Raw genomic sequence first — 11,631 nt, 5'->3', positions numbered from 1 at the left:
TGGTTAACAAATCCGACTAGGAACCATGAGGTTGCAGGTTCGGTCCCTGCCCTTGCTCAGTGGGTTAACAATCCGGCGTTGCCATGAGCTGTGGTGTAGGTTGCAGATGTGGCTCGGATCCTGCGTTGCTGTGGCTCTGGCGTAGGCCGGTGGCTACAGCACCGATTCGACCCCTAGCCTGGGAACCTCCATATGCCGCGGGAGCAGCCCAAAGAAATAGCAAAAAGACGAAAAAAAAAAAATCAACCAAATGTCAGTAAACAATTAGATCACATAGTAGTAAGTATTTGGTTACACCAAATGCTAATAGCAACTCAGGTGCTTTTTATAAATTGAGAGTCTTGATAGTTTGTTACTGAAAGTGTTTAAAATCATTTTCTTTGAGAATTTGTGGGCAGAAATGAAGCTTAAATATTCCATTTTTCTCTTTATTATCATGTTCTGCATTATGAACTCTTCTTTTAGCAGTTACCCTGGACAGGCATCCTTAACTTGTTACAGTCAAACAAAAAAATACTACTTTTTTTTTTTACTTTTCCAAAGTGTTAACTTTAGAATACTAACTTCATGACTACCTCCCATATTTTATGTTACCATTGTCATGTATTTAATTTTACACACATTTAAACCCCACAAATCATTACTTTATATGTTACTATTCACTTATATTTACCTACATTTTTGCCCTTTCTGAAATCCCATGTTTCCTTGTGGGATTTTTTTTTCTTCTACTCAAGGAACTCTTTTTACTTTTTCTTTTAGTTAATGATTTCTCATGATGAATCTTCTCAGTTTTTATTGGTGAGAAAATGTATTTATTCTCCTTTCATTTTTTTAAAGCTTTATTGAGGTACAATTGATATGCTAAAAATTGCACATATTTAATGTATAACTTTTGGTCTTTCACTTTTGAAGAATCCTTTCCCTAGACATAGCATTTTAATTTGGAGAAATTTTTTTTTTTTTTTTGGTCTTTTTGCCATTTCTTGGGCCACTCCCGCGGCATATGGAGGTTCCCAGGCTAGGGGTAGGATTGGAGCTTAGCCACTGGCCTACTCCAGAGCCACAGCAACTCTGGATCCAAGCCGCATCTGCAACCTAAACCTCAGCTCATGGCAGCGCCAGATCCTTAACCCACTGAGCAAGGCCAGGGATTGAACCCACAACCTCATGGTTCCTAGTTGGATTTGTTAACCACTGCACCAATATGGGAACTCCTAATTTGGAGAAATTTTATACTTTCATTCAATTGTTTTATGACTTCCATAGTTTCTCCTGAGAAATCAGCTGTCTGTTCTATTGTTGCTCCTCTGAAGGTAAAACTGTGTGTGTGTGTGTGTGCGTGTGCGTGTGTGTGTGTCTTTTTAGGGCTGCACCTGCAGCATATGGAGGTTCCCGGGTTAGGGGTATAATGGGAGCTATAGCTGCCAGCCTACAGCACAGCCACAGCAGTGCCAGATCTGAGCCGTGTCTGTTACCTACACCGCAGCTCATAGCAATGTTGGATCAATAACCCACTGAGCAAGGCCAGGGATCGAACCTTCATCCTCATGGATGCTAGTCAGATTCGTTTCTGCTGAGCCATGATGGGAACTCCCCCTACCACTGCCTTTTTTTTTTTTTTTTTGTCTTTTTGCTATTTCTTGGGCCGCTCCTGCAGCATATGGAAGTTCCCACGCTAGGGGTTGAATCGGAGCTGTAGTCTCTAGCCTACGCCAGAGCCACAGCAACGCAGGATCCGAGCCTCGTCTGCAACCTACACCACAGCTCATGGCAACGCCGGATTGTTAACCCACTGAGCAAGCACAGGGACCAAACCCGCAACCTCATGGTTCCTAGTCGGATTCGTTAACCACTGCGCCATGACGGGAACTTTTTTATGATTTTCTCTTTTTATTTTTTTCAGCAATTTGTAATGTATCCTGGTGTGGTTGCCTTTGTATTTATCGTGCTTGGGGTTCACAGAGCTCTTTGAATATTAAGTTGATACTTTCATCAGTTATGGAAAATTCTGCTATTATCTCTTCACTAGCATTTTTTTCCTCTATTCTCTCTCCTCTTCTGAATTACACAAGTTTTTGACCATTTATTGCATCCCACATCTCTAAGGCTCTTTTTTGTATCTTCCCATTCTTTTAAGATTCTTTTAAGTGTTATACTTTATTTGTCCTAAAATAACTGAATAATTAAATTCTTTTTTATGGATTCTAGTTCTCTGCTGAAGTTCTCCATCTTCAACACTTCAGAGTAAAACAAGTGTATTTTCCCCCCATATTTTTAATTTTTTTTTTCTTGAATACATTTCTATGCCCCCAGAAACTGGCCTTTGTGAAGTTCCTCTAATTGTCAGAGACTATGATCCAGGCTCTTGGGCCCTCATAGCATTTCACATATAATCCCCTGGACTAAGAGGTGGGAAAGGACCATTCAAAAAATAATGACTAATCAGAAAGGTCCCTTTGCCCTATTCAGTGCCCACCTCTGTAGCACTTTTTCCCAAGATGATTTCAGGCATGTTTGCCACATATCTGTTACGTTTCCACTGTGACCATATTTTCATTTAAGAAGGACTTTTCCTACAAAATAGAAATGGGGATTGCTGCCCAAGTCCACCCAGCTTTCTGCCTCTCACTCCAACCAAGTACTAACTATATGAGCATTCTTTCACTGAAGCACTGCATAACGCATGAGAAATAACAGCAACCTAGTAGAAAAGTGTATTCATCTACTCTCCAGGAATGTTTCTCTTTGGTCACAGAAGAGAACCTCAGTCATTTTCTATTGTATTAGCAACTTTATAGATTAACTTCATATCCAGGAACTTCATGCCTACCCTTCACCATCAAATCAGCACATATATACACAGTGTTAAAAAGTGACAGAGACAGCATTCTCATTGAGGCACAGTGAAAACGAATCTGACTAGTATCCATGAGGATGTGGGTTCAATCCCTGGCCTTGCTCAGTGGGTTGGGGATCTGGCGTTGCTGTGAGCTATGGTGGAAGCTAACAGCTATAGCTCCGATTTGACCCTTAGCCTGGGAACTTCCATGTGCCACACCTGTGGCCCTAAAAAGAAAAAAAAAAAAAAAAAGAGCGAGACAGAAGTTGAAACCATAACTCATTTAGATAACTGCAGAGAATTAATCACCTAATTGTTCTGAATTATATCTTAAGATCTGGAAGGAATATCAAATGACTAGAGCAAAGAGATTGAATTACACACTGTTAAAAAATAAAACATTAAAGATATATTGACTTTGGTGCTACAGTGCAGTTCTGGTGCTAACCATTCAGTTAGCAGCCTCTCCACAGGTCTAGGGCATGATCCCCAACAAGACTGCCCTTGTGCCAGTGGTAAGTTTGGGGGTTGCTAAACCACCTGTACTTATAATCAACTGGCTACAAATCCAAGAATGCTTTTACAACCCTCTCGGTTTCAATAATTCGCTAGAATGACTCACAGAACTCAGGCAAGTGCTATCTATACTTATTATTACAGTTTTATTCTAAAGGATACAAATCAAGACCAGTCAGTGAAGAGACACATGGTGAGGTGCCAACCCAGAGCTTTGGCACCCTTTCCTGTGGAATTAAGATGCACCACCATCCTGGCACATGAGCCAGGAGGCTCACTCAAGCCTCAGGATTCAGATTTTTTTATTGGAGTTTCATGACATAGCACGACTGATTAAATCATTGCTCACATGATTGAACTCAGTTCCCATTCCCCCTTCCCTACCTGGAGGTCAGGAGGATAGGCTGGCTGATATCTTGTGGCTCAAAGATGTAACCTTCTAATCACATGGTTGGTCTTTCCAGCCTGACCAGCCTCACCTGAGTCACCTCCTTAGCATAAACTTAGGTATAGTATGATGGCTCATCATGAATAACAAAGATTCAGACATCACTTGGGAGTTTCTAAGGGTTTAGAATCTCCATCAAGAACTCAGGACAAAGACCAGACAAGTTCTTTTATTATATGACTTTTAGGAAGTAACACTGCATATAAAAAAATTACAGAGTCTGGGATCAAGATGGCAGAGGATTAAGGCATAGTGCATATCTTCTCCTACAAATACTTAAAAAAAACCCCAAAGATCTACATGTAGAATGATTTCAATGGAGCATCTACTGGATGCTGGCAGAAGACGTCAAACCTCTAAAAAGGGCAAGAAACCCTCGACAGCTGGGTAGAACAAAAGGGAAAAAAGAAGAAAGACAACAGTGGAGTCAGGATGGGACCAGCATTCCAGAAAAGGAGCAGAGAAAGAGGCAAGGAATTCACAGCCTGGGAGGTCACCTAACTGATCATCCTCAAGGCCTCAGAGAAAAGCACAGCAGCCAGACTGAGGAGGGCAAAGCAGAGGGAGCCACATGGACCATCAGTACCACCACCCAGGACACCACAGCCTGAGACAGGTTGGGAGCTGGGTGCTGAGACTCAGGCTTTGGAGGAAGAGGACCAGGAAGCATTGTGCCACAGCTGAGAGAGTGCCACAGGAGGCCTGGGCCTGCCAGAGAGGCAAGATGCCATTGCTGGGGAGGGTGAAAGGAGGAGGGGTGGGCTCGCCATGGGAACTTCTTACCCTGCACACCTGCAAGCTCTCAGTCAGTAGAACACCTCCTACATGGGCTATGGGGGCTGGTGCAAACTTCCACAGCCATCTCAGACTCCAGAGGTGGGCACAGCCAACCACCACTAACAGTCCCATGAACAGGCACTGCCTGCAGCCCCAATTACCTCAGGGGTTGCTACCGCCATGGAGGGCCCTGCAACGGAGCACTGCCCATTGCCCTCACCTCCCTAGAAAGACACAGGCCCTGCCTTTGCCCTTTCCAAAAGCTCTAGGCACCACTACCCCCTCCCTGAGTGTCACTGCCACTGACCAGGCACCACCTACAGGCACTGCCCATTGTCCCCACTCCCTGGAAGCATGTACAGGCCATATCCTGCACACACCCTATTCAAGGGGATAACAGCTTGCACACAATGAGCAAAGAGACAGCAAGCATCTAAACCAAAAGTAGCCCATGCCAAAAAGTAATGCTCCCTCAAAAGCTGCCCAGGGATGCTCCTGCATATAAATAGCCTTCCAAGACTACAGTAGAAAATTACTTTCCCTAAACTCAAAGAATAAGAAAAATATAAGCAAAATGAGGAAGCGCAGGAACCATTCCCAGTTAAAAGAACAGGAGAATTCCCCTGAAGGAGCAAACAAGGAAACAGGCCTCTGCAGTCTAACAAACACCGAGTTCAAAAAGGAGGTAATGAAACTACTGAAGGAATTGAGAATGGATATCAACAGTAACACAGGTTACTTTTGAAGGGAACTAGAAACTATAAACAAGAGCCAAGAAAAATTAGAAAATTCATTTGCAGAGACGAAAGCTGAGTTAAAGGCTTTGAACAGCAGAATGAATAATGCAGAGGAACAAATAATTGACTTGGAAAATTAAAATAATGGAAATCACATAATCTGGATAGCAGACAACCAAATGTAAAAACATGAAAGCAATATAAGAGATCTATGGGATAAGATAAAACATGCCAATCTATGCATAAAAGGGATTCCAGAAGGAGAAGAAAAAGAAAAGGGGATTGAAAATATGTTTGAAGAAATTACGGCTTTCCAAATCTAAAGAGGAAAGCAGCTATCCTGATACAGGAAGCAAAGAAGGCCCCAAACAAGTTGAACTCAAATAGACCTACACCAAGGCATATCGTAATAAAAATGGCAAAAGTTAAAGACAATGAAGAGGATTTTAAAGGCAGCAAGAGAAAAACAAAGAGTTAATTATAAGGGAAACCCCATAAGGCTATGAGCTGATTTCTCTACAGAAACGCTACAGGCCAGAAGAGAGTGGCAAGATATATTCAAAGTTCTAAAAGGGAAAAATTTGCAGCTAGAATATTCTATCCAGAAAGATTATCATTTAAAATAGAAGGAAGAGTTCCCATGGTGGCGCAGCAGAAAGGAATCCGACTAGGAACCATGAGGTTTCCGGTTCGATCCCTGGCCTCTCTCAGTGGGTTAAGGATCCGGTGTTGCTGTGAGCTGTGGTGTAGGTTGCAGACATGGCTTGGATCCCATGTTGCTGTGGCTGTGGTGTAGGCCGGCAGCAACAGCTCCAATTAGACCCCCTAGCCTGGGAACCTCCATGTGCCACGGGTGTGGCCCTAGAAAGGCCAAAAGACAAAATCAAGTAAGATAAGATAGAAGGAAAAATAAAGAATTTCTCAAACAAAAACTAAAACAATGCAGCAATACTAAACCTATTCTAAAAGAAATATTGAAAGATCTTCTCTAAATAGGAAAGAAGATATAGGATGGAGGAAACCACAAATGGAAAGTAATCACTTAAGCCAATATAGAGATAAAAAAAGGAAAAAAAAATCTACTTGTGAAAGCAATGACAGACACAAGGAACGGTAAAAGGATAAACATGAAGTTGTAAAAAAGGACATCAAAATCATAAAATGTGGGGAAGGAGAGTAAGAAAATCTAGTATTTTTTTTTTAATAATGTGTTTGAACTTATATAACTATCAGTCTAAAGCAAGCAGATACAGCAAGGAGTTAACACACTTGAAAAACAGGGCAACCACAAATCAAAACCAAACAATACATTTACAAAAACCAAAAAGAAGAGGACACAAGCATAAAATAAAAGGAAATCATCTAACCAAAAAAAGAAACAAAGGAGAAACATAGAATCAAATGGAAAACAAGGTTTAGAGTGGCAATAAATACATATTTATCAATAATTACCTTAAATGTCAATGGACTGAATGCTCCAATCAAAAGACACAGAGTGGAAGACTGGATAAAAAAACAAGAGCCTATGGGAGTTCCTGTCGTGGCTCAGTGGTTAACGAACCCAGTTAGCAACGATGAGGATGCAGGTTTGATTCCGGGCCTTGCTCAGTGGGTTAAGGATCTGGCATTGCCATGAGCTGTGGTGTAGGTCGAAGATGTTGCTCGGATCCTGCGTGGCTGTGGCTGTGGTGTAGGCCAGTGGCTACAGCTCTGATTCAACCCTAGCCTGGGAACCTCCATGTGCTGTGGGTGTGGCCCTAAAAAGACAAAAACAACAACAAGAGGCTACAATGTGCTGCCTACAAAAGGCATACCTTAGGGCAAAGGACACATAACATTAATAATAACAGATCTTGAAGGATCTTCAAGAAGAGGATATTACACTGATCAATATATATGCTCCAATATAGGAGAATCCAAAAACACAAAACAAACACTAACAGATATAAAAGGAGAAATTGATGGGAATATAACAATAGTAAGAGACTTTAACACCCCACTCACATCAATGCACAGATCCTCTAGACAGAAAATCAGCAAGGCAACTGAGATCCTAAATGGCACAATCGAACAGACTTAATTGATTTTTTTTTATTTATAGGACCACACCCACAACATATGGAAGCTCCCAGGCTAGGGGTCGAATCAGATCTACAGCTGCTGACCTTCACCACAGCCGCAGCAATGCAGGATCTGAGCCACACCTGTGAGCTACACCACAGCTCCTGGCAATGCTTGATCCCTAACCCAAAATTTTCAGGATGTCACATCCAAAAAAACCCAGAATATATATTCTTTTCAAGTGCACATGGAGCATTCTCTAGGACAGACCACACACTGGGCACAAAACTAACCTCAACAAATTCGAGTATAGATGCTATTCCAAGGAACTTCTCTGACTACAATGGCATGAAACTAGAAATTAACCACAGGAAAAGAAATGAGAAAAAACTGACTATATGGAGACTAAACAACATGCTACTAAAAACCACAATGCATCAACAAGGAAATTAAAAAATACTCAAATGACAATGAAAACAAGACCACACAAAGTCTGTGGAATACTGCAAAAGCAGTTCTAGAGGGAAGTTTATAGTGGTACAGGCCCTCCTCAATAAGGAAGAAAAATCTAACATCAACAACCTAACCTACCACCTGAAAGAATCAGAAAAAAAAAGAAACAAAACCTTAAGTCAGGGAGTTCCCTCCGTGGTGCAGCGGAAATGAATCCGACCAGGAACCATGAGGTTGGGGGTTTGATCCCAGCCCTCGCTCAGTGGGTTAAGGATCCAGCATTGCCATGGTGTAAGCTGCTGACGTGGTTCAGATGTGGTGTTGCTGTGGCTGGCGTTGGGCTGTGTCTACAGCTCCAATTTGACCCCTAGCCTGGGAACTTCCATATGCCATGGGTGAGGCCCTAAAAACAAACAAACAAGCAAGCAAAAACCTTAAGCCAGCAGAAGGAAGGAAATCATAAAGATCAGAGAGGAAATCAATACAATAGAGATTAAAAATAGAAAAAATCAATAAAGCCAAGAGCTGATTCTTTGGAAGAGTAAACAAAGTTGACAAACCTCTGGCCAGACTCAGCAAGAAGAAGAGAAAGAGGACCCAAATAAAAAAAAAATAAGAAATAAAAAAAGAGAAATATCAATTGATTCTGCAGCAATGCAAAAAAAAAAAAAAAAAGAATACTATGAAAAATTATATGCCAACAAATTTGACAACCTAGAAGAAATGGATAACTTTCTAGAAACATACAGCCCACCAAAACTAAATCAAGAAGAAACAGACCATTTGAACAGACTGATTACTAGAAATGAAAGTGAATGTGTAATGAAAACACTCCCTACAAACCAAAGTCCAGGACCAGATGACTTCACAGGCAAATTCCACCAAACATACAAAGGAGAACTTAATACCCAGCATTCTAAAACTTCTTCAAAAGATTGAAGAAGAAGGAACACTCGCAGAGACTATCTATGAAGCCACCATCACCCTAATACTAAAACCAGACAAAGATACTACCAAAAAAAGAAAATTATAGGCCAATCTTTGATGAATATAGATGCAAGAATTCTAAACAAAATTTTAGCCAACTGAATCCAACAACACATAAAAAAGATGATATACACACCAAGTGGGATTCATTCAAGTTCATGAGGATGATTCAACATACACAAATCAATGTAATACACCACGTTAACGGAAATAAAGTCAGAAACCACGTGATAGTCTCAATAGATGCAGAAAAAGCATTTGACAAAATCCAACATCCATCCATGATAAGAACTCTTACCAAAGTGGGTATAGAGGGAACACATCTCAACATAATAAAAGCCATTTATGACAAACCTATAGCCAATATAATACTCAACAAGAAAAGCTGAAAATCTGGAACAAGATAAGGATGCCCACTCTCACCACTTCTATTCAACGTAATATTGGATATCCTGGCTAAAGCAATCAGACAAAAAAAAAAAAAAAGTACCCAGATTGGAAAAGAAGAGGTAAATTTTTCCCTATATGCAGATACGATACCATACATAGAAAACCCTAAGAACTCCACACAAAAGCTACTTGAACTGATAAACAAATTCAGCAAAGCTGCAGAATACAAGATTAACATTCAGAAAATGGTTTCCTTTCTGTATACTAACAAACATTAGAAAAGGAATATTTTTTAGAAAACCTTTTAAAATTGCACCCCATTGCAGCAACACAGATGGAACTAGAAACTGTCGTATTAAGTGAAGTAAGTCAGAAAGAGAAAGCCAAATACCACATGATATCACTTATATCTGGAATCTAATAAATGACACAAATGAAACCTTCCACAGAAAAGAAACTCACGGATTTGGAAAACAGACTTGTGGTTGCCAAGGGGGAGGAGGAAGGAGTGGGATGGACTGGGAGTCTGGGGTTAATAGACGCAAACTCTTGCATTTGGGGTGGATAACCAATGAGATCCTGCTGTATAGCATAGGGAACTATATCTAGTCACTTGCGATAGAACATGATGGAGGATAATGTGAGAAAAAGAATGTATGTATATATCTATGACTGGGTCGCTTTGCTGTACAGTAGAAATTGACAGAACACTGTAAATCAACTAATGGAAAAAAATAAAATCATAAAAATAAAAAAAAAATAAATCGCACCCCTCAAAATTAAGTACCTAGGAATAAACCTGGCCTAGAAGGTGAAAGACATATATGTTGAAAACTATAAAACATTAATAAATGAAATTAAAGAGGATTCAAAGAAACAGAAAGCTATCCCACACACCTAGATTGGAAGAAATAATATTGTTAAAATTGCCATACTACCCAAAGCAATATACAGATTTAATGCAATCCCTATCAAATCACCCATGACATTTTTCACAGAACTAGAACAAATAATCCAAAAATGTATATGGGAGTTCCCATCGTGGTGCAGCAGAAACAAATCTCACTAGGAACCATGAAGTTGCAGGTTTGATCCCTGGCCTCGCTCAGTGGATAAAGGATCTGGCATTGCCATGAGCTGTGGTGTAGGTCGAAGATGGGCCTCGGATCCCGTGTTACTGTGGCTGTGGTGTAGGCTGGCAGCTGTAAATCTGATTAGACCCTTAGCCTGGGAACCTCCATATGCCATGGGTGCGGCCCTAAAAAGACAACAAAACAAAACATAAAAATTTATATGGAACCATAAAAGACCCAGAATTCCCAAAGCAATCCTGAGGAACAAAAACCAAGCAGGAGGTATAATTGCCAGACCTCAGAAATTTTACAAAGCTACACTAATCAAGACAGTGTGGTACTGCTACAAAAACAGACATACGGAGAAGTGGAACAAAACAGAGAGCCCAGAAATAAACCCAGACACCTAACAATCAATTAATCTTTGACAAAGGAGGCAAGAATATAAAATGAGAAAAAGTCTCTTAAGCAAGTGGTGCTGGCAAAACTGAACAGCTGCATGTAAATCAATCAGACTAAACACACCCTCACACCATGCACAAAAATAAACACAAAAAAGCTTAAAGATTTAAACATAAGGCAAGATACCATAAAATTCCTAGAAGAGAACATAGGGAAAACTTCTCTGACATACACCGTGCCAATGTTTTCTTAGGTCAGTCTCCCAAAAGCAATAGAAATAAAAACAAAAATTAAAAAATGGGACCTAATCAAACTTACAAGTTTTGCATAGCAAAGGAAACTTTTATAAACAAAAAGACGGAGTTCCCGTCGTGGTGCAGTGGTTAACGAATCCGACTAGGAACCATGAGGTCGAGGGTTCGGTCCCTGCCCTTGCTCAGTGGGTTAAGGATCCGGCGTTGCCGTGAGCTGTGGTGTAGGTTGCAGACGCGGCTCAGATCCCGCGTTGCTGTGGCTCTGGCGTAGGCCGGTGGCTACAGCTCTGATTCAACCCCTATCCTGGGAACCTCCATATGCCGCGGAAGCGGCCCAAGAGATAGCAACAACAACAACAACAAAAGACAAAAGACAAAAAGACAAAAAAAAAAAAAAAAAAAAAAAAAAAAAAGACAACTTATAGAATGGGAGAAAACAGTTGCAAATGATGCAGCTGACAGGGGCCTAATCTCCAAAATATATAAACAACTAAAAAATCAAAGAACCCAATCAAAAAACGGCAGAAGACCTAAATAGACATTTCTCCAAAGAAGACATATGGATGGCCAGTAAGCACATGAAAAAATGTCCAACATCACTATTAGAGAAATGCGAATCAAGATGACAATGAGGTACCACCTCACACCGGTCAGAATGGCTGTCATTAATAAGTCTACAAATAACAAATGC

At 40.6% G+C, this 11,631-nt stretch overlaps 1 long non-coding RNA gene across 2 annotated transcripts in view; it reads right to left on the bottom strand.

The window, feature by feature from the left end:
• LOC110255700 (uncharacterized) overlaps positions 1 to 11,631 on the bottom strand; it is a 54,014-nt gene that overhangs the window by 14,644 nt on the left and 27,739 nt on the right. The gene's annotated exons all lie outside the window — the stretch shown is intronic.

This window comes from Sus scrofa, chromosome 10 (assembly GCF_054392235.1).
Source record: "Sus scrofa isolate SSC_HxYL_T2T_F1_AM1 chromosome 10, Sscrofa_HxYL_maternal_Yorkshire_Landrace_v2.0, whole genome shotgun sequence".
Classification (NCBI taxonomy): Eukaryota; Metazoa; Chordata; class Mammalia; order Artiodactyla; family Suidae; genus Sus; species Sus scrofa.
Note: the sequence above shows the minus strand (reverse complement) of the source record. Positions and strands in the feature narration are given on the sequence as shown.